At 38.8% G+C, this 16,383-nt stretch overlaps 17 non-coding genes across 17 annotated transcripts; all 17 read left to right on the forward strand.

Moving 5' to 3' along the window:
* Window positions 1-600: 600 nt before the first annotated feature.
* Window positions 601-673, forward strand: TRNAA-AGC (transfer RNA alanine (anticodon AGC)). Its single transcript has one exon. It is a non-coding gene; the product is annotated as a tRNA-Ala (tRNA).
* Window positions 674-2,289: 1,616 nt separating this feature from the next.
* Window positions 2,290-2,362, forward strand: TRNAA-AGC (transfer RNA alanine (anticodon AGC)). The gene has a single exon. It is a non-coding gene; the product is annotated as a tRNA-Ala (tRNA).
* A 1,197-nt stretch (window positions 2,363-3,559) lies between these two features.
* On the forward strand, window positions 3,560-3,632 carry TRNAK-CUU (transfer RNA lysine (anticodon CUU)). The gene has a single exon. It is a non-coding gene; the product is annotated as a tRNA-Lys (tRNA).
* Window positions 3,633-3,977: 345 nt separating this feature from the next.
* Window positions 3,978-4,050, forward strand: TRNAA-AGC (transfer RNA alanine (anticodon AGC)). The gene has a single exon. It is a non-coding gene; the product is annotated as a tRNA-Ala (tRNA).
* A 1,197-nt stretch (window positions 4,051-5,247) lies between these two features.
* On the forward strand, window positions 5,248-5,320 carry TRNAK-CUU (transfer RNA lysine (anticodon CUU)). The gene has a single exon. It is a non-coding gene; the product is annotated as a tRNA-Lys (tRNA).
* Window positions 5,321-5,665: 345 nt separating this feature from the next.
* Window positions 5,666-5,738, forward strand: TRNAA-AGC (transfer RNA alanine (anticodon AGC)). Its single transcript has one exon. It is a non-coding gene; the product is annotated as a tRNA-Ala (tRNA).
* Window positions 5,739-6,509: 771 nt separating this feature from the next.
* On the forward strand, window positions 6,510-6,582 carry TRNAA-AGC (transfer RNA alanine (anticodon AGC)). The gene has a single exon. It is a non-coding gene; the product is annotated as a tRNA-Ala (tRNA).
* Window positions 6,583-7,779: 1,197 nt separating this feature from the next.
* On the forward strand, window positions 7,780-7,852 carry TRNAK-CUU (transfer RNA lysine (anticodon CUU)). Its single transcript has one exon. It is a non-coding gene; the product is annotated as a tRNA-Lys (tRNA).
* Window positions 7,853-8,197: 345 nt separating this feature from the next.
* TRNAA-AGC (transfer RNA alanine (anticodon AGC)) lies at window positions 8,198-8,270 on the forward strand. The gene has a single exon. It is a non-coding gene; the product is annotated as a tRNA-Ala (tRNA).
* A 771-nt stretch (window positions 8,271-9,041) lies between these two features.
* On the forward strand, window positions 9,042-9,114 carry TRNAA-AGC (transfer RNA alanine (anticodon AGC)). Its single transcript has one exon. It is a non-coding gene; the product is annotated as a tRNA-Ala (tRNA).
* Window positions 9,115-10,311: 1,197 nt separating this feature from the next.
* Window positions 10,312-10,384, forward strand: TRNAK-CUU (transfer RNA lysine (anticodon CUU)). The gene has a single exon. It is a non-coding gene; the product is annotated as a tRNA-Lys (tRNA).
* Window positions 10,385-11,155: 771 nt separating this feature from the next.
* On the forward strand, window positions 11,156-11,228 carry TRNAK-CUU (transfer RNA lysine (anticodon CUU)). Its single transcript has one exon. It is a non-coding gene; the product is annotated as a tRNA-Lys (tRNA).
* A 345-nt stretch (window positions 11,229-11,573) lies between these two features.
* TRNAA-AGC (transfer RNA alanine (anticodon AGC)) lies at window positions 11,574-11,646 on the forward strand. The gene has a single exon. It is a non-coding gene; the product is annotated as a tRNA-Ala (tRNA).
* A 771-nt stretch (window positions 11,647-12,417) lies between these two features.
* On the forward strand, window positions 12,418-12,490 carry TRNAA-AGC (transfer RNA alanine (anticodon AGC)). The gene has a single exon. It is a non-coding gene; the product is annotated as a tRNA-Ala (tRNA).
* Window positions 12,491-14,950: 2,460 nt separating this feature from the next.
* TRNAA-AGC (transfer RNA alanine (anticodon AGC)) lies at window positions 14,951-15,023 on the forward strand. Its single transcript has one exon. It is a non-coding gene; the product is annotated as a tRNA-Ala (tRNA).
* Window positions 15,024-15,794: 771 nt separating this feature from the next.
* On the forward strand, window positions 15,795-15,867 carry TRNAA-AGC (transfer RNA alanine (anticodon AGC)). Its single transcript has one exon. It is a non-coding gene; the product is annotated as a tRNA-Ala (tRNA).
* A 353-nt stretch (window positions 15,868-16,220) lies between these two features.
* On the forward strand, window positions 16,221-16,293 carry TRNAK-CUU (transfer RNA lysine (anticodon CUU)). Its single transcript has one exon. It is a non-coding gene; the product is annotated as a tRNA-Lys (tRNA).
* Window positions 16,294-16,383: the final 90 nt, after the last annotated feature.

Here is a 16,383-nt window from a genome sequence, read left to right on the forward strand (position 1 = left end):
GGTATTCTATAGCACGTGAGAGGAATTTGATTTCTTATGCAATCTCAAAATGAAAATTTCACACCTTCCATTTTCATTTCGTCTTATTTTACTTGACATTCTTTCCTCTGAAGGATGTATAAAAGTGAAGTTCCTTGCAAAACAAGAGCAGAGGAATATCCAGAAACAGTTTTCCTTAATAAAAAATGATGAGTCTGCATACCATATTTAAGTGGGAGCCCGGCTAGCTCAGTCGGTAGAGCATGAGACTCTTAATATCAGGGTCGTGGGTTCGAGCCCCACGTTGGGCGAAAACGAGTATTTTTTGCTGGATGATTGCATTGGCTCTCATAATATGGTGATTAATCTTGCATTAGACATGCACTAACTCCTAAAAATTGTATCTCCCTTGGTTACTCATTCATGAGAAATGTATCTCCAAGATTAGGTAGGGCCTGAGTCTAGGTTAACATACAGTGATATCACTCCTATTCAAGTACTAAACATGCCAACCTGAAGTTAGGAGTGAACTGAACACTCATGTTATGGGCAATTAGACTTAAAATAAAGTGTGGACAGCAGTAACGTTACTTTTGAAATGTGATGCTGAGTGAGCACACAGGGGAATTAGCTCAAATGGTAGAGCGCTCGCTTAGCATGCGAGAGGTAGCGGGATCGATGCCCGCATTCTCCATTTTAAAATTTGCATACATTTTACTTTTTAACTTGTAATTGCCATGGTTGTTGCAGAGTAAGAACAGAAAAGTCACAGATGGCTTTCAAATTTGGTGTCATTATAACAACTAAAGTGGTTTAATCAAAAGTGTTTAGGTATTCTATAGCACGTGAGAGGAATTTGATTTCTTATGCAATCTCAAAATGAAAATTTCACACCTTCCATTTTCATTTCGTCTTATTTTACTTGACATTCTTTCCTCTGAAGGATGTATAAAAGTGAAGTTCCTTGCAAAACAAGAGCAGAGGAATATCCAGAAACAGTTTTCCTTAATAAAAAATGATGAGTCTGCATACCATATTTAAGTGGGAGCCCGGCTAGCTCAGTCGGTAGAGCATGAGACTCTTAATCTCAGGGAAGTGGGTTCGAGCCCCACGTTGGGCGAAAACGAGTATTTTTTGCTGGATGATTGCATTGGCTCTCATAATATGGTGATTAATCTTGCATTAGACATGCACTAACTCCTAAAAATTGTATCTCCCTTGGTTACTCATTCATGAGAAATGTATCTCCAAGATTAGGTAGGGCCTGAGTCTAGGTTAACATACAGTGATATCACTCCTATTCAAGTACTAAACATGCCAACCTGAAGTGTAAAACATCCCCTAGGTGTAGTTAAGGCATCAGTTAGGAGTGAACTGAACACTCATGTTATGGGCAATTAGACTTAAAATAAAGTGTGGACAGCAGTAACGTTACTTTTGAAATGTGATGCTGAGTGAGCACACAGGGGAATTAGCTCAAATGGTAGCGCGCTCGCTTAGCATGCGAGAGGTAGCGGGATCGATGCCCGCATTCTCCATTCTAAAATTTGCATACATTTTACTTTTTAACTTGTAATTGCCATGGTTGTTGCAGAGTAAGAACAGAAAAGTCACAGATGGCTTTCAAATTTGGTGTCATTATAACAACTAAAGTGGTTTAATCAAATGTGTTTAGGTATTCTATAGCACGTGAGAGGAATTTGATTTCTTATGCAATCTCAAAATGAAAATTTCACATCTTCCATTTTCATTTCGTCTTATTTTACTTGACATTCTTCCCTCTGAAGGATGTATAAAAGTGAAGTTCCTTGCAAAACAAGAGCAGAGGAATATCCAGAAACAGTTTTCCTTAATAAAAAATGATGAGTCTGCATACCATATTTAAGTGGGAGCCCGGCTAGCTCAGTCGGTAGAGCATGAGACTCTTATTCTCAGGGTCGTGGGTTCGAGCCTCACGTTGGGCGAAAACGAGTAGTTTTTTGCTGGATGATTGCATTGGCTCTCATAATATGGTGATTAATCTTGCATTAGACATGCACTAACTCCTAAAAATTGTATCTCCCTTGGTTACTCATTCATGAGAAATGTATCTCCAAGATTAGGTAGGGCCTGAGTCTAGGTTAACATACAGTGATATCACTCCTATTCAAGTACTAAACATGCCAACCTGAAGTGTAAAACATCCCCTAGGTGTAGTTAAGGCATCAGTTAGGAGTGAACTGAACACTCATGTTATGGGCAATTAGACTTAAAATAAAGTGTGGACAGCAGTAACGTTACTTTTGAAATGTGATGCTGAGTGAGCACACAGGGGAATTAGCTCAAATGGTAGAGCGCTCGCTTAGCATGCGAGAGGTAGCGGGATCGATGCCCGCATTCTCCATTCTAAAATTTGCATACATTTTACTTTTTAACTTGTAATTGCCATGGTTGTTGCAGAGTAAGAACAGAAAAGTCACAGATGGCTTTCAAATTTGGTGTCATTATAACAACTAAAGTGGTTTAATCAAAAGTGTTTAGGTATTCTATAGCACGTGAGAGGAATTTGATTTCTTATGCAATCTCAAAATGAAAATTTCACACCTTCCATTTTCATTTCGTCTTATTTTACTTGACATTCTTTCCTCTGAAGGATGTATAAAAGTGAAGTTCCTTGCAAAACAAGAGCAGAGGAATATCCAGAAACAGTTTTCCTTAATAAAAAATGATGAGTCTGCATACCATATTTAAGTGGGAGCCCGGCTAGCTCAGTCGGTAGAGCATGAGACTCTTAATATCAGGGTCGTGGGTTCGAGCCCCACGTTGGGCGAAAACGAGTATTTTTTGCTGGATGATTGCATTGGCTCTCATAATATGGTGATTAATCTTGCATTAGACATGCACTAACTCCTAAAAATTGTATCTCCCTTGGTTACTCATTCATGAGAAATGTATCTCCAAGATTAGGTAGGGCCTGAGTCTAGGTTAACATACAGTGATATCACTCCTATTCAAGTACTAAACATGCCAACCAAAAGTGTAAAACATCCCCTAGGTGTAGTTAAGGCATCAGTTAGGAGTGAACTGAACACTCATGTTATGGGCAATTAGACTTAAAATAAAGTGTGGACAGCAGTAACGTTACTTTTGAAATGTGATGCTGAGTGAGCACACAGGGGAATTAGCTCAAATGGTAGAGCGCTCGCTTAGCATGCGAGATGTAGCGGGATCGATGCCCGCATTCTCCATTCTAAAATTTGCATACATTTTACTTTTTAACTTGTAATTGCCATGGTTGTTGCAGAGTAAGAACAGAAAAGTCACAGATGGCTTTCAAATTTGGTGTCATTATAACAACTAAAGTGGTTTAATCAAAAGTGTTTAGGTATTCTATAGCACGTGAGAGGAATTTGATTTCTTATGCAATCTCAAAATGAAAATTTCACACCTTCCATTTTCATTTCGTCTTATTTTACTTGACATTCTTTCCTCTGAAGGATGTATAAAAGTGAAGTTCCTTGCAAAACAAGAGCAGAGGAATATCCAGAAACAGTTTTCCTTAATAAAAAATGATGAGTCTGCATACCATATTTAAATGGGAGCCCGGCTAGCTCAGTCGGTAGAGCATGAGACTCTTAATCTCAGGGTCGTGGGTTCGAGCCCCACGTTGGGCGAAAACGAGTATTTTTTGCTGGATGATTGCATTGGCTCTCATAATATGGTGATTAATCTTGCATTAGACATGCACTAACTCCTAAAAATTGTATCTCCCTTGGTTACTCATTCATGAGAAATGTATCTCCAAGATTAGGTAGGGCCTGAGTCTAGGTTAACATACAGTGATATCACTCCTATTCAAGTACTAAACATGCCAACCTGAAGTGTAAAACATCCCCTAGGTGTAGTTAAGGCATCAGTTAGGAGTGAACTGAACACTCATGTTATGGGCAATTAGACTTAAAATAAAGTGTGGACAGCAGTAACGTTACTTTTGAAATGTGATGCTGAGTGAGCACACAGGGGAATTAGCTCAAATGGTAGAGCGCTCGCTTAGCATGCGAGAGGTAGCGGGATCGATGCCCGCATTCTCCATTCTAAAATTTGCATACATTTTACTTTTTAACTTGTAATTGCCATGGTTGTTGCAGAGTAAGAACAGAAAAGTCACAGATGGCTTTCAAATTTGGTGTCATTATAACAACTAAAGTGGTTTAATCAAAAGTGTTTAGGTATTCTATAGCACGTGAGAGGAATTTGATTTCTTATGCAATCTCAAAATGAAAATTTCACACCTTCCATTTTCATTTCGTCTTATTTTACTTGACATTCTTTCCTCTGAAGGATGTATAAAAGTGAAGTTCCTTGCAAAACAAGAGCAGAGGAATATCCAGAAACAGTTTTCCTTAATAAAAAATGATGAGTCTGCATACCATATTTAAGTGGGAGCCCGGCTAGCTCAGTCGGTAGAGCATGAGACTCTTAATCTCAGGGTCGTGGGTTCGAGCCCCACGTTGGGTGAAAACGAGTATTTTTTGCTGGATGATAGCATTGGCTCTCATAATATGGTGATTAATCTTGCATTAGACATGCACTAACTCCTAAAAATTGTATCTCCCTTGGTTACTCATTCATGAGAAATGTATCTCCAAGATTAGGTAGGGCCTGAGTCTAGGTTAACATACAGTGATATCACTCCTATTCAAGTACTAAACATGCCAACCTGAAGTGTAAAACATCCCCTAGGTGTAGTTAAGGCATCAGTTAGGAGTGAACTGAACACTCATGTTATGGGCAATTAGACTTAAAATAAAGTGTGGACAGCAGTAACGTTACTTTTGAAATGTGATGCTGAGTGAGCACACAGGGGAATTAGCTCAAATGGTAGAGCGCTCGCTTAGCATGCGAGATGTAGCGGGATCGATGCCCGCATTCTCCATTCTAAAATTTGCGTACATTTTACTTTTTAACTTGTAATTGCCATGGTTGTTGCAGAGTAAGAACAGAAAAGTCACAGATGGCTTTCAAATTTGGTGTCATTATAACAACTAAAGTGGTTTAATCAAAAGTGTTTAGGTATTCTATAGCACGTGAGAGGAATTTGATTTCTTATGCAATCTCAAAATGAAAATTTCACACCTTCCATTTTCATTTCGTCTTATTTTACTTGACATTCTTTCCTCTGAAGGATGTATAAAAGTGAAGTTCCTTGCAAAACAAGAGCAGAGGAATATCCAGAAACAGTTTTCCTTAATAAAAAATGATGAGTCTGCATACCATATTTAAGTGGGAGCCCGGCTAGCTCAGTCGGTAGAGCATGAGACTCTTAATCTCAGGGTCGTGGGTTCGAGCCCCACGTTGGGCGAAAACGAGTATTTTTTGCTGGATGATTGCATTGGCTCTCATAATATGGTGATTAATCTTGCATTAGACATGCACTAACTCCTAAAAATTGTATCTCCCTTGGTTACTCATTCATGAGAAATGTATCTCCAAGATTAGGTAGGGCCTGAGTCTAGGTTAACATACAGTGATATCACTCCTATTCAAGTACTAAACATGCCAACCTGAAGTGTAAAACATCCCCTAGGTGTAGTTAAGGCATCAGTTAGGAGTGAACTGAACACTCATGTTATGGGCAATTAGACTTAAAATAAAGTGTGGACAGCAGTAACGTTACTTTTGAAATGTGATGCTGAGTGAGCACACAGGGGAATTAGCTCAAATGGTAGAGCGCTCGCTTAGCATGCGAGAGGTAGCGGGATCGATGCCCGCATTCTCCATTCTAAAATTTGCATACATTTTACTTTTTAACTTGTAATTGCCATGGTTGTTGCAGAGTAAGAACAGAAAAGTCACAGATGGCTTTCAAATTTGGTGTCATTATAACAACTAAAGTGGTTTAATCAAAAGTGTTTAGGTATTCTATAGCACGTGAGAGGAATTTGATTTCTTATGCAATCTCAAAATGAAAATTTCACACCTTCCATTTTCATTTCGTCTTATTTTACTTGACATTCTTTCCTCTGAAGGATGTATAAAAGTGAAGTTCCTTGCAAAACAAGAGCAGAGGAATATCCAGAAACAGTTTTCCTTAATAAAAAATGATGAGTCTGCATACCATATTTAAGTGGGAGCCCGGCTAGCTCAGTCGGTAGAGCATGAGACTCTTAATCTCAGGGAAGTGGGTTCGAGCCCCACGTTGGGCGAAAACGAGTATTTTTTGCTGGATGATAGCATTGGCTCTCATAATATGGTGATTAATCTTGCATTAGACATGCACTAACTCCTAAAAATTGTATCTCCCTTGGTTACTCATTCATGAGAAATGTATCTCCAAGATTAGGTAGGGCCTGAGTCTAGGTTAACATACAGTGATATCACTCCTATTCAAGTACTAAACATGCCAACCTGAAGTGTAAAACATCCCCTAGGTGTAGTTAAGGCATCAGTTAGGAGTGAACTGAACACTCATGTTATGGGCAATTAGACTTAAAATAAAGTGTGGACAGCAGTAACGTTTCTTTTGAAATGTGATGCTGAGTGAGCACACAGGGGAATTAGCTCAAATGGTAGAGCGCTCGCTTAGCATGCGAGAGGTAGCGGGATCGATGCCCGCATTCTCCATTTTAAAATTTGCATACATTTTACTTTTTAACTTGTAATTGCCATGGTTGTTGCAGAGTAAGAACAGAAAAGTCACAGATGGCTTTCAAATTTGGTGTCATTATAACAACTAAAGTGGTTTAATCAAAAGTGTTTAGGTATTCTATAGCACGTGAGAGGAATTTGATTTCTTATGCAATCTCAAAATGAAAATTTCACACCTTCCATTTTCATTTCGTCTTATTTTACTTGACATTCTTTCCTCTGAAGGATGTATAAAAGTGAAGTTCCTTGCAAAACAAGAGCAGAGGAATATCCAGAAACAGTTTTCCTTAATAAAAAATGATGAGTCTGCATACCATATTTAAGTGGGAGCCCGGCTAGCTCAGTCGGTAGAGCATGAGACTCTTAATCTCAGGGTCGTGGGTTCGAGCCCCACGTTGGGTGAAAACGAGTATTTTTTGCTGGATGATAGCATTGGCTCTCATAATATGGTGATTAATCTTGCATTAGACATGCACTAACTCCTAAAAATTGTATCTCCCTTGGTTACTCATTCATGAGAAATGTATCTCCAAGATTAGGTAGGGCCTGAGTCTAGGTTAACATACAGTGATATCACTCCTATTCAAGTACTAAACATGCCAACCTGAAGTGTAAAACATCCCCTAGGTGTAGTTAAGGCATCAGTTAGGAGTGAACTGAACACTCATGTTATGGGCAATTAGACTTAAAATAAAGTGTGGACAGCAGTAACGTTACTTTTGAAATGTGATGCTGAGTGAGCACACAGGGGAATTAGCTCAAATGGTAGAGCGCTCGCTTAGCATGCGAGATGTAGCGGGATCGATGCCCGCATTCTCCATTCTAAAATTTGCGTACATTTTACTTTTTAACTTGTAATTGCCATGGTTGTTGCAGAGTAAGAACAGAAAAGTCACAGATGGCTTTCAAATTTGGTGTCATTATAACAACTAAAGTGGTTTAATCAAAAGTGTTTAGGTATTCTATAGCACGTGAGAGGAATTTGATTTCTTATGCAATCTCAAAATGAAAATTTCACACCTTCCATTTTCATTTCGTCTTATTTTACTTGACATTCTTTCCTCTGAAGGATGTATAAAAGTGAAGTTCCTTGCAAAACAAGAGCAGAGGAATATCCAGAAACAGTTTTCCTTAATAAAAAATGATGAGTCTGCATACCATATTTAAGTGGGAGCCCGGCTAGCTCAGTCGGTAGAGCATGAGACTCTTAATCTCAGGGTCGTGGGTTCGAGCCCCACGTTGGGCGAAAACGAGTATTTTTTGCTGGATGATTGCATTGGCTCTCATAATATGGTGATTAATCTTGCATTAGACATGCACTAACTCCTAAAAATTGTATCTCCCTTGGTTACTCATTCATGAGAAATGTATCTCCAAGATTAGGTAGGGCCTGAGTCTAGGTTAACATACAGTGATATCACTCCTATTCAAGTACTAAACATGCCAACCTGAAGTGTAAAACATCCCCTAGGTGTAGTTAAGGCATCAGTTAGGAGTGAACTGAACACTCATGTTATGGGCAATTAGACTTAAAATAAAGTGTGGACAGCAGTAACGTTACTTTTGAAATGTGATGCTGAGTGAGCACACAGGGGAATTAGCTCAAATGGTAGAGCGCTCGCTTAGCATGCGAGAGGTAGCGGGATCGATGCCCGCATTCTCCATTCTAAAATTTGCATACATTTTACTTTTTAACTTGTAATTGCCATGGTTGTTGCAGAGTAAGAACAGAAAAGTCACAGATGGCTTTCAAATTTGGTGTCATTATAACAACTAAAGTGGTTTAATCAAAAGTGTTTAGGTATTCTATAGCACGTGAGAGGAATTTGATTTCTTATGCAATCTCAAAATGAAAATTTCACACCTTCCATTTTCATTTCGTCTTATTTTACTTGACATTCTTTCCTCTGAAGGATGTATAAAAGTGAAGTTCCTTGCAAAACAAGAGCAGAGGAATATCCAGAAACAGTTTTCCTTAATAAAAAATGATGAGTCTGCATACCATATTTAAGTGGGAGCCCGGCTAGCTCAGTCGGTAGAGCATGAGACTCTTAATCTCAGGGAAGTGGGTTCGAGCCCCACGTTGGGCGAAAACGAGTATTTTTTGCTGGATGATAGCATTGGCTCTCATAATATGGTGATTAATCTTGCATTAGACATGCACTAACTCCTAAAAATTGTATCTCCCTTGGTTACTCATTCATGAGAAATGTATCTCCAAGATTAGGTAGGGCCTGAGTCTAGGTTAACATACAGTGATATCACTCCTATTCAAGTACTAAACATGCCAACCTGAAGTGTAAAACATCCCCTAGGTGTAGTTAAGGCATCAGTTAGGAGTGAACTGAACACTCATGTTATGGGCAATTAGACTTAAAATAAAGTGTGGACAGCAGTAACGTTTCTTTTGAAATGTGATGCTGAGTGAGCACACAGGGGAATTAGCTCAAATGGTAGAGCGCTCGCTTAGCATGCGAGAGGTAGCGGGATCGATGCCCGCATTCTCCATTTTAAAATTTGCATACATTTTACTTTTTAACTTGTAATTGCCATGGTTGTTGCAGAGTAAGAACAGAAAAGTCACAGATGGCTTTCAAATTTGGTGTCATTATAACAACTAAAGTGGTTTAATCAAAAGTGTTTAGGTATTCTATAGCACGTGAGAGGAATTTGATTTCTTATGCAATCTCAAAATGAAAATTTCACACCTTCCATTTTCATTTCGTCTTATTTTACTTGACATTCTTTCCTCTGAAGGATGTATAAAAGTGAAGTTCCTTGCAAAACAAGAGCAGAGGAATATCCAGAAACAGTTTTCCTTAATAAAAAATGATGAGTCTGCATACCATATTTAAGTGGGAGCCCGGCTAGCTCAGTCGGTAGAGCATGAGACTCTTAATCTCAGGGTCGTGGGTTCGAGCCCCACGTTGGGTGAAAACGAGTATTTTTTGCTGGATGATAGCATTGGCTCTCATAATATGGTGATTAATCTTGCATTAGACATGCACTAACTCCTAAAAATTGTATCTCCCTTGGTTACTCATTCATGAGAAATGTATCTCCAAGATTAGGTAGGGCCTGAGTCTAGGTTAACATACAGTGATATCACTCCTATTCAAGTACTAAACATGCCAACCTGAAGTGTAAAACATCCCCTAGGTGTAGTTAAGGCATCAGTTAGGAGTGAACTGAACACTCATGTTATGGGCAATTAGACTTAAAATACAGTGTGGACAGCAGTAACGTTACTTTTGAAATGTGATGCTGAGTGAGCACACAGGGGAATTAGCTCAAATGGTAGAGCGCTCGCTTAGCATACGAGAGGTAGCGGGATCGATTCCCGCATTCTCCATTCTAAAATTTGCATACATTTTACTTTTTAACTTGTAATTGCCATGGTTGTTGCAGAGTAAGAACAGAAAAGTCACAGATGGCTTTCAAATTTGGTGTCATTATAACAACTAAAGTGGTTTAATCAAAAGTGTTTAGGTATTCTATAGCACGTGAGAGGAATTTGATTTCTTATGCAATCTCAAAATGAAAATTTCACACCTTCCATTTTCATTTCGTCTTATTTTACTTGACATTCTTTCCTCTGAAGGATGTATAAAAGTGAAGTTCCTTGCAAAACAAGAGCAGAGGAATATCCAGAAACAGTTTTCCTTAATAAAAAATGATGAGTCTGCATACCATATTTAAGTGGGAGCCCGGCTAGCTCAGTCGGTAGAGCATGAGACTCTTAATCTCAGGGTCGTGGGTTCGAGCCCCACGTTGGGCGAAAACGAGTATTTTTTGCTGGATGATTGCATTGGCTCTCATAATATGGTGATTAATCTTGCATTAGACATGCACTAACTCCTAAAAATTGTATCACCCTTGGTTACTCATTCATGAGAAATGTATCTCCAAGATTAGGTAGGGCCTGAGTCTAGGTTAACATACAGTGATATCACTCCTATTCAAGTACTAAACATGCCAACCTGAAGTGTAAAACATCCCCTAGGTGTAGTTAAGGCATCAGTTAGGAGTGAACTGAACACTCATGTTATGGGCAATTAGACTTAAAATAAAGTGTGGACAGCAGTAACGTTACTTTTGAAATGTGATGCTGAGTGAGCACACAGGGGAATTAGCTCAAATGGTAGCGCGCTCGCTTAGCATGCGAGAGGTAGCGGGATCGATGCCCGCATTCTCCATTCTAAAATTTGCATACATTTTACTTTTTAACTTGTAATTGCCATGGTTGTTGCAGAGTAAGAACAGAAAAGTCACAGATGGCTTTCAAATTTGGTGTCATTATAACAACTAAAGTGGTTTAATCAAATGTGTTTAGGTATTCTATAGCACGTGAGAGGAATTTGATTTCTTATGCAATCTCAAAATGAAAATTTCACACCTTCCATTTTCATTTCGTCTTATTTTACTTGACATTCTTTCCTCTGAAGGATGTATAAAAGTGAAGTTCCTTGCAAAACAAGAGCAGAGGAATATCCAGAAACAGTTTTCCTTAATAAAAAATTATGAGTCTGCATACCATATTTAAGTGGGAGCCCGGCTAGCTCAGTCGGTAGAGCATGAGACTCTTAATCTCAGGGTCGTGGGTTCGAGCCCCACGTTGGGCGAAAACGAGTATTTTTTGCTGGATGATTGCATTGGCTCTCATAATATGGTGATTAATCTTGCATTAGACATGCACTAACTCCTAAAAATTGTATCTCCCTTGGTTACTCATTCATGAGAAATGTATCTCCAAGATTAGGTAGGGCCTGAGTCTAGGTTAACATACAGTGATATCACTCCTATTCAAGTACTAAACATGCCAACCTGAAGTGTAAAACATCCCCTAGGTGTAGTTAAGGCATCAGTTAGGCGTGAACTGAACACTCATGTTATGGGCAATTAGACTTAAAATAAAGTGTGGACAGCAGTAACGTTACTTTTGAAATGTGATGCTGAGTGAGCACACAGGGGAATTAGCTCAAATGGTAGAGCGCTCGCTTAGCATGCGAGAGGTAGCGGGATCGATGCCCGCATTCTCCATTCTAAAATTTGCATACATTTTACTTTTTAACTTGTAATTGCCATGGTTGTTGCAGAGTAAGAACAGAAAAGTCACAGATGGCTTTCAAATTTGGTGTCATTATAACAACTAAAGTGGTTTAATCAAAAGTGTTTAGGTATTCTATAGCACGTGAGAGGAATTTGATTTCTTATGCAATCTCAAAATGAAAATTTCACACCTTCCATTTTCATTTCGTCTTATTTTACTTGACATTCTTTCCTCTGAAGGATGTATAAAAGTGAAGTTCCTTGCAAAACAAGAGCAGAGGAATATCCAGAAACAGTTTTCCTTAATAAAAAATGATGAGTCTGCATACCATATTTAAGTGGGAGCCCGGCTAGCTCAGTCGGTAGAGCATGAGACTCTTAATCTCAGGGAAGTGGGTTCGAGCCCCACGTTGGGCGAAAACGAGTATTTTTTGCTGGATGATAGCATTGGCTCTCATAATATGGTGATTAATCTTGCATTAGACATGCACTAACTCCTAAAAATTGTATCTCCCTTGGTTACTCATTCATGAGAAATGTATCTCCAAGATTAGGTAGGGCCTGAGTCTAGGTTAACATACAGTGATATCACTCCTATTCAAGTACTAAACATGCCAACCTGAAGTGTAAAACATCCCCTAGGTGTAGTTAAGGCATCAGTTAGGAGTGAACTGAACACTCATGTTATGGGCAATTAGACTTAAAATAAAGTGTGGACAGCAGTAACGTTACTTTTGAAATGTGATGCTGAGTGAGCACACAGGGGAATTAGCTCAAATGGTAGAGCGCTCGCTTAGCATGCGAGAGGTAGCGGGATCGATGCCCGCATTCTCCATTTTAAAATTTGCATACATTTTACTTTTTAACTTGTAATTGCCATGGTTGTTGCAGAGTAAGAACAGAAAAGTCACAGATGGCTTTCAAATTTGGTGTCATTATAACAACTAAAGTGGTTTAATCAAAAGTGTTTAGGTATTCTATAGCACGTGAGAGGAATTTGATTTCTTATGCAATCTCAAAATGAAAATTTCACACCTTCCATTTTCATTTCGTCTTATTTTACTTGACATTCTTTCCTCTGAAGGATGTATAAAAGTGAAGTTCCTTGCAAAACAAGAGCAGAGGAATATCCAGAAACAGTTTTCCTTAATAAAAAATGATGAGTCTGCATACCATATTTAAGTGGGAGCCCGGCTAGCTCAGTCGGTAGAGCATGAGACTCTTAATCTCAGGGTCGTGGGTTCGAGCCCCACGTTGGGTGAAAACGAGTATTTTTTGCTGGATGATAGCATTGGCTCTCATAATATGGTGATTAATCTTGCATTAGACATGCACTAACTCCTAAAAATTGTATCTCCCTTGGTTACTCATTCATGAGAAATGTATCTCCAAGATTAGGTAGGGCCTGAGTCTAGGTTAACATACAGTGATATCACTCCTATTCAAGTACTAAACATGCCAACCTGAAGTGTAAAACATCCCCTAGGTGTAGTTAAGGCATCAGTTAGGAGTGAACTGAACACTCATGTTATGGGCAATTAGACTTAAAATACAGTGTGGACAGCAGTAACGTTACTTTTGAAATGTGATGCTGAGTGAGCACACAGGGGAATTAGCTCAAATGGTAGAGCGCTCGCTTAGCATACGAGAGGTAGCGGGATCGATTCCCGCATTCTCCATTCTAAAATTTGCATACATTTTACTTTTTAACTTGTAATTGCCATGGTTGTTGCAGAGTAAGAACAGAAAAGTCACAGATGGCTTTCAAATTTGGTGTCATTATAACAACTAAAGTGGTTTAATCAAAAGTGTTTAGGTATTCTATAGCACGTGAGAGGAATTTGATTTCTTATGCAATCTCAAAATGAAAATTTCACACCTTCCATTTTCATTTCGTCTTATTTTACTTGACATTCTTTCCTCTGAAGGATGTATAAAAGTGAAGTTCCTTGCAAAACAAGAGCAGAGGAATATCCAGAAACAGTTTTCCTTAATAAAAAATGATGAGTCTGCATACCATATTTAAGTGGGAGCCCGGCTAGCTCAGTCGGTAGAGCATGAGACTCTTAATCTCAGGGAAGTGGGTTCGAGCCCCACGTTGGGCGAAAACGAGTATTTTTTGCTGGATGATTGCATTGGCTCTCATAATATGGTGATTAATCTTGCATTAGACATGCACTAACTCCTAAAAATTGTATCTCCCTTGGTTACTCATTCATGAGAAATGTATCTCCAAGATTAGGTAGGGCCTGAGTCTAGGTTAACATACAGTGATATCACTCCTATTCAAGTACTAAACATGCCAACCTGAAGTGTAAAACATCCCCTAGGTGTAGTTAAGGCATCAGTTAGGAGTGAACTGAACACTCATGTTATGGGCAATTAGACTTAAAATAAAGTGTGGACAGCAGTAACGTTACTTTTGAAATGTGATGCTGAGTGAGCACACAGGGGAATTAGCTCAAATGGTAGCGCGCTCGCTTAGCATGCGAGAGGTAGCGGGATCGATGCCCGCATTCTCCATTCTAAAATTTGCATACATTTTACTTTTTAACTTGTAATTGCCATGGTTGTTGCAGAGTAAGAACAGAAAAGTCACAGATGGCTTTCAAATTTGGTGTCATTATAACAACTAAAGTGGTTTAATCAAATGTGTTTAGGTATTCTATAGCACGTGAGAGGAATTTGATTTCTTATGCAATCTCAAAATGAAAATTTCACATCTTCCATTTTCATTTCGTCTTATTTTACTTGACATTCTTTCCTCTGAAGGATGTATAAAAGTGAAGTTCCTTGCAAAACAAGAGCAGAGGAATATCCAGAAACAGTTTTCCTTAATAAAAAATGATGAGTCTGCATACCATATTTAAGTGGGAGCCCGGCTAGCTCAGTCGGTAGAGCATGAGACTCTTATTCTCAGGGTCGTGGGTTCGAGCCTCACGTTGGGCGAAAACGAGTAGTTTTTTGCTGGATGATTGCATTGGCTCTCATAATATGGTGATTAATCTTGCATTAGACATGCACTAACTCCTAAAAATTGTATCTCCCTTGGTTACTCATTCATGAGAAATGTATCTCCAAGATTAGGTAGGGCCTGAGTCTAGGTTAACATACAGTGATATCACTCCTATTCAAGTACTAAACATGCCAACCTGAAGTGTAAAACATCCCCTAGGTGTAGTTAAGGCATCAGTTAGGAGTGAACTGAACACTCATGTTATGGGCAATTAGACTTAAAATAAAGTGTGGACAGCAGTAACGTTACTTTTGAAATGTGATGCTGAGTGAGCACACAGGGGAATTAGCTCAAATGGTAGAGCGCTCGCTTAGCATGCGAGAGGTAGCGGGATCGATGCCCGCATTCTCCATTCTAAAATTTGCATACATTTTACTTTTTAACTTGTAATTGCCATGGTTGTTGCAGAGTAAGAACAGAAAAGTCACAGATGGCTTTCAAATTTGGTGTCATTATAACAACTAAAGTGGTTTAATCAAAAGTGTTTAGGTATTCTATAGCACGTGAGAGGAATTTGATTTCTTATGCAATCTCAAAATGAAAATTTCACACCTTCCATTTTCATTTCGTCTTATTTTACTTGACATTCTTTCCTCTGAAGGATGTATAAAAGTGAAGTTCCTTGCAAAACAAGAGCAGAGGAATATCCAGAAACAGTTTTCCTTAATAAAAAATGATGAGTCTGCATACCATATTTAAGTGGGAGCCCGGCTAGCTCAGTCGGTAGAGCATGAGACTCTTAATCTCAGGGTCGTGGGTTCGAGCCCCACGTTGGGTGAAAACGAGTATTTTTTGCTGGATGATAGCATTGGCTCTCATAATATGGTGATTAATCTTGCATTAGACATGCACTAACTCCTAAAAATTGTATCTCCCTTGGTTACTCATTCATGAGAAATGTATCTCCAAGATTAGGTAGGGCCTGAGTCTAGGTTAACATACAGTGATATCACTCCTATTCAAGTACTAAACATGCCAACCTGAAGTGTAAAACATCCCCTAGGTGTAGTTAAGGCATCAGTTAGGAGTGAACTGAACACTCATGTTATGGGCAATTAGACTTAAAATAAAGTGTGGACAGCAGTAACGTTACTTTTGAAATGTGATGCTGAGTGAGCACACAGGGGAATTAGCTCAAATGGTAGAGCGCTCGCTTAGCATGCGAGAGGTAGCGGGATCGATGCCCGCATTCTCCATTCTAAAATTTGCATACATTTTACTTTTTAACTTGTAATTGCCATGGTTGTTGCAGAGTAAGAACAGAAAAGTCACAGATGGCTTTCAAATTTGGTGTCATTATAACAACTAAAGTGGTTTAATCAAAAGTGTTTAGGTATTCTATAGCACGTGAGAGGAATTTGATTTCTTATGCAATCTCAAAATGAAAATTTCACACCTTCCATTTTCATTTCGTCTTATTTTACTTGACATTCTTTCCTCTGAAGGATGTATAAAAGTGAAGTTCCTTGCAAAACAAGAGCAGAGGAATATCCAGAAACAGTTTTCCTTAATAAAAAATGATGAGTCTGCATACCATATTTAAGTGGGAGCCCGGCTAGCTCAGTCGGTAGAGCATGAGACTCTTAATCTCAGGGTCGTGGGTTCGAGCCCCACGTTGGGCGAAAACGAGTATTTTTTGCTGGATGATAGCATTGGCTCTCATAATATGGTGATTAATCTTGCATTAGACATGCACTAACTCCTAAAAATTG

Source organism: Triturus cristatus, chromosome 4_1 (genome assembly GCF_964204655.1).
Source record: "Triturus cristatus chromosome 4_1, aTriCri1.1, whole genome shotgun sequence".
NCBI classification, from domain to species: domain Eukaryota; kingdom Metazoa; phylum Chordata; class Amphibia; order Caudata; family Salamandridae; genus Triturus; species Triturus cristatus.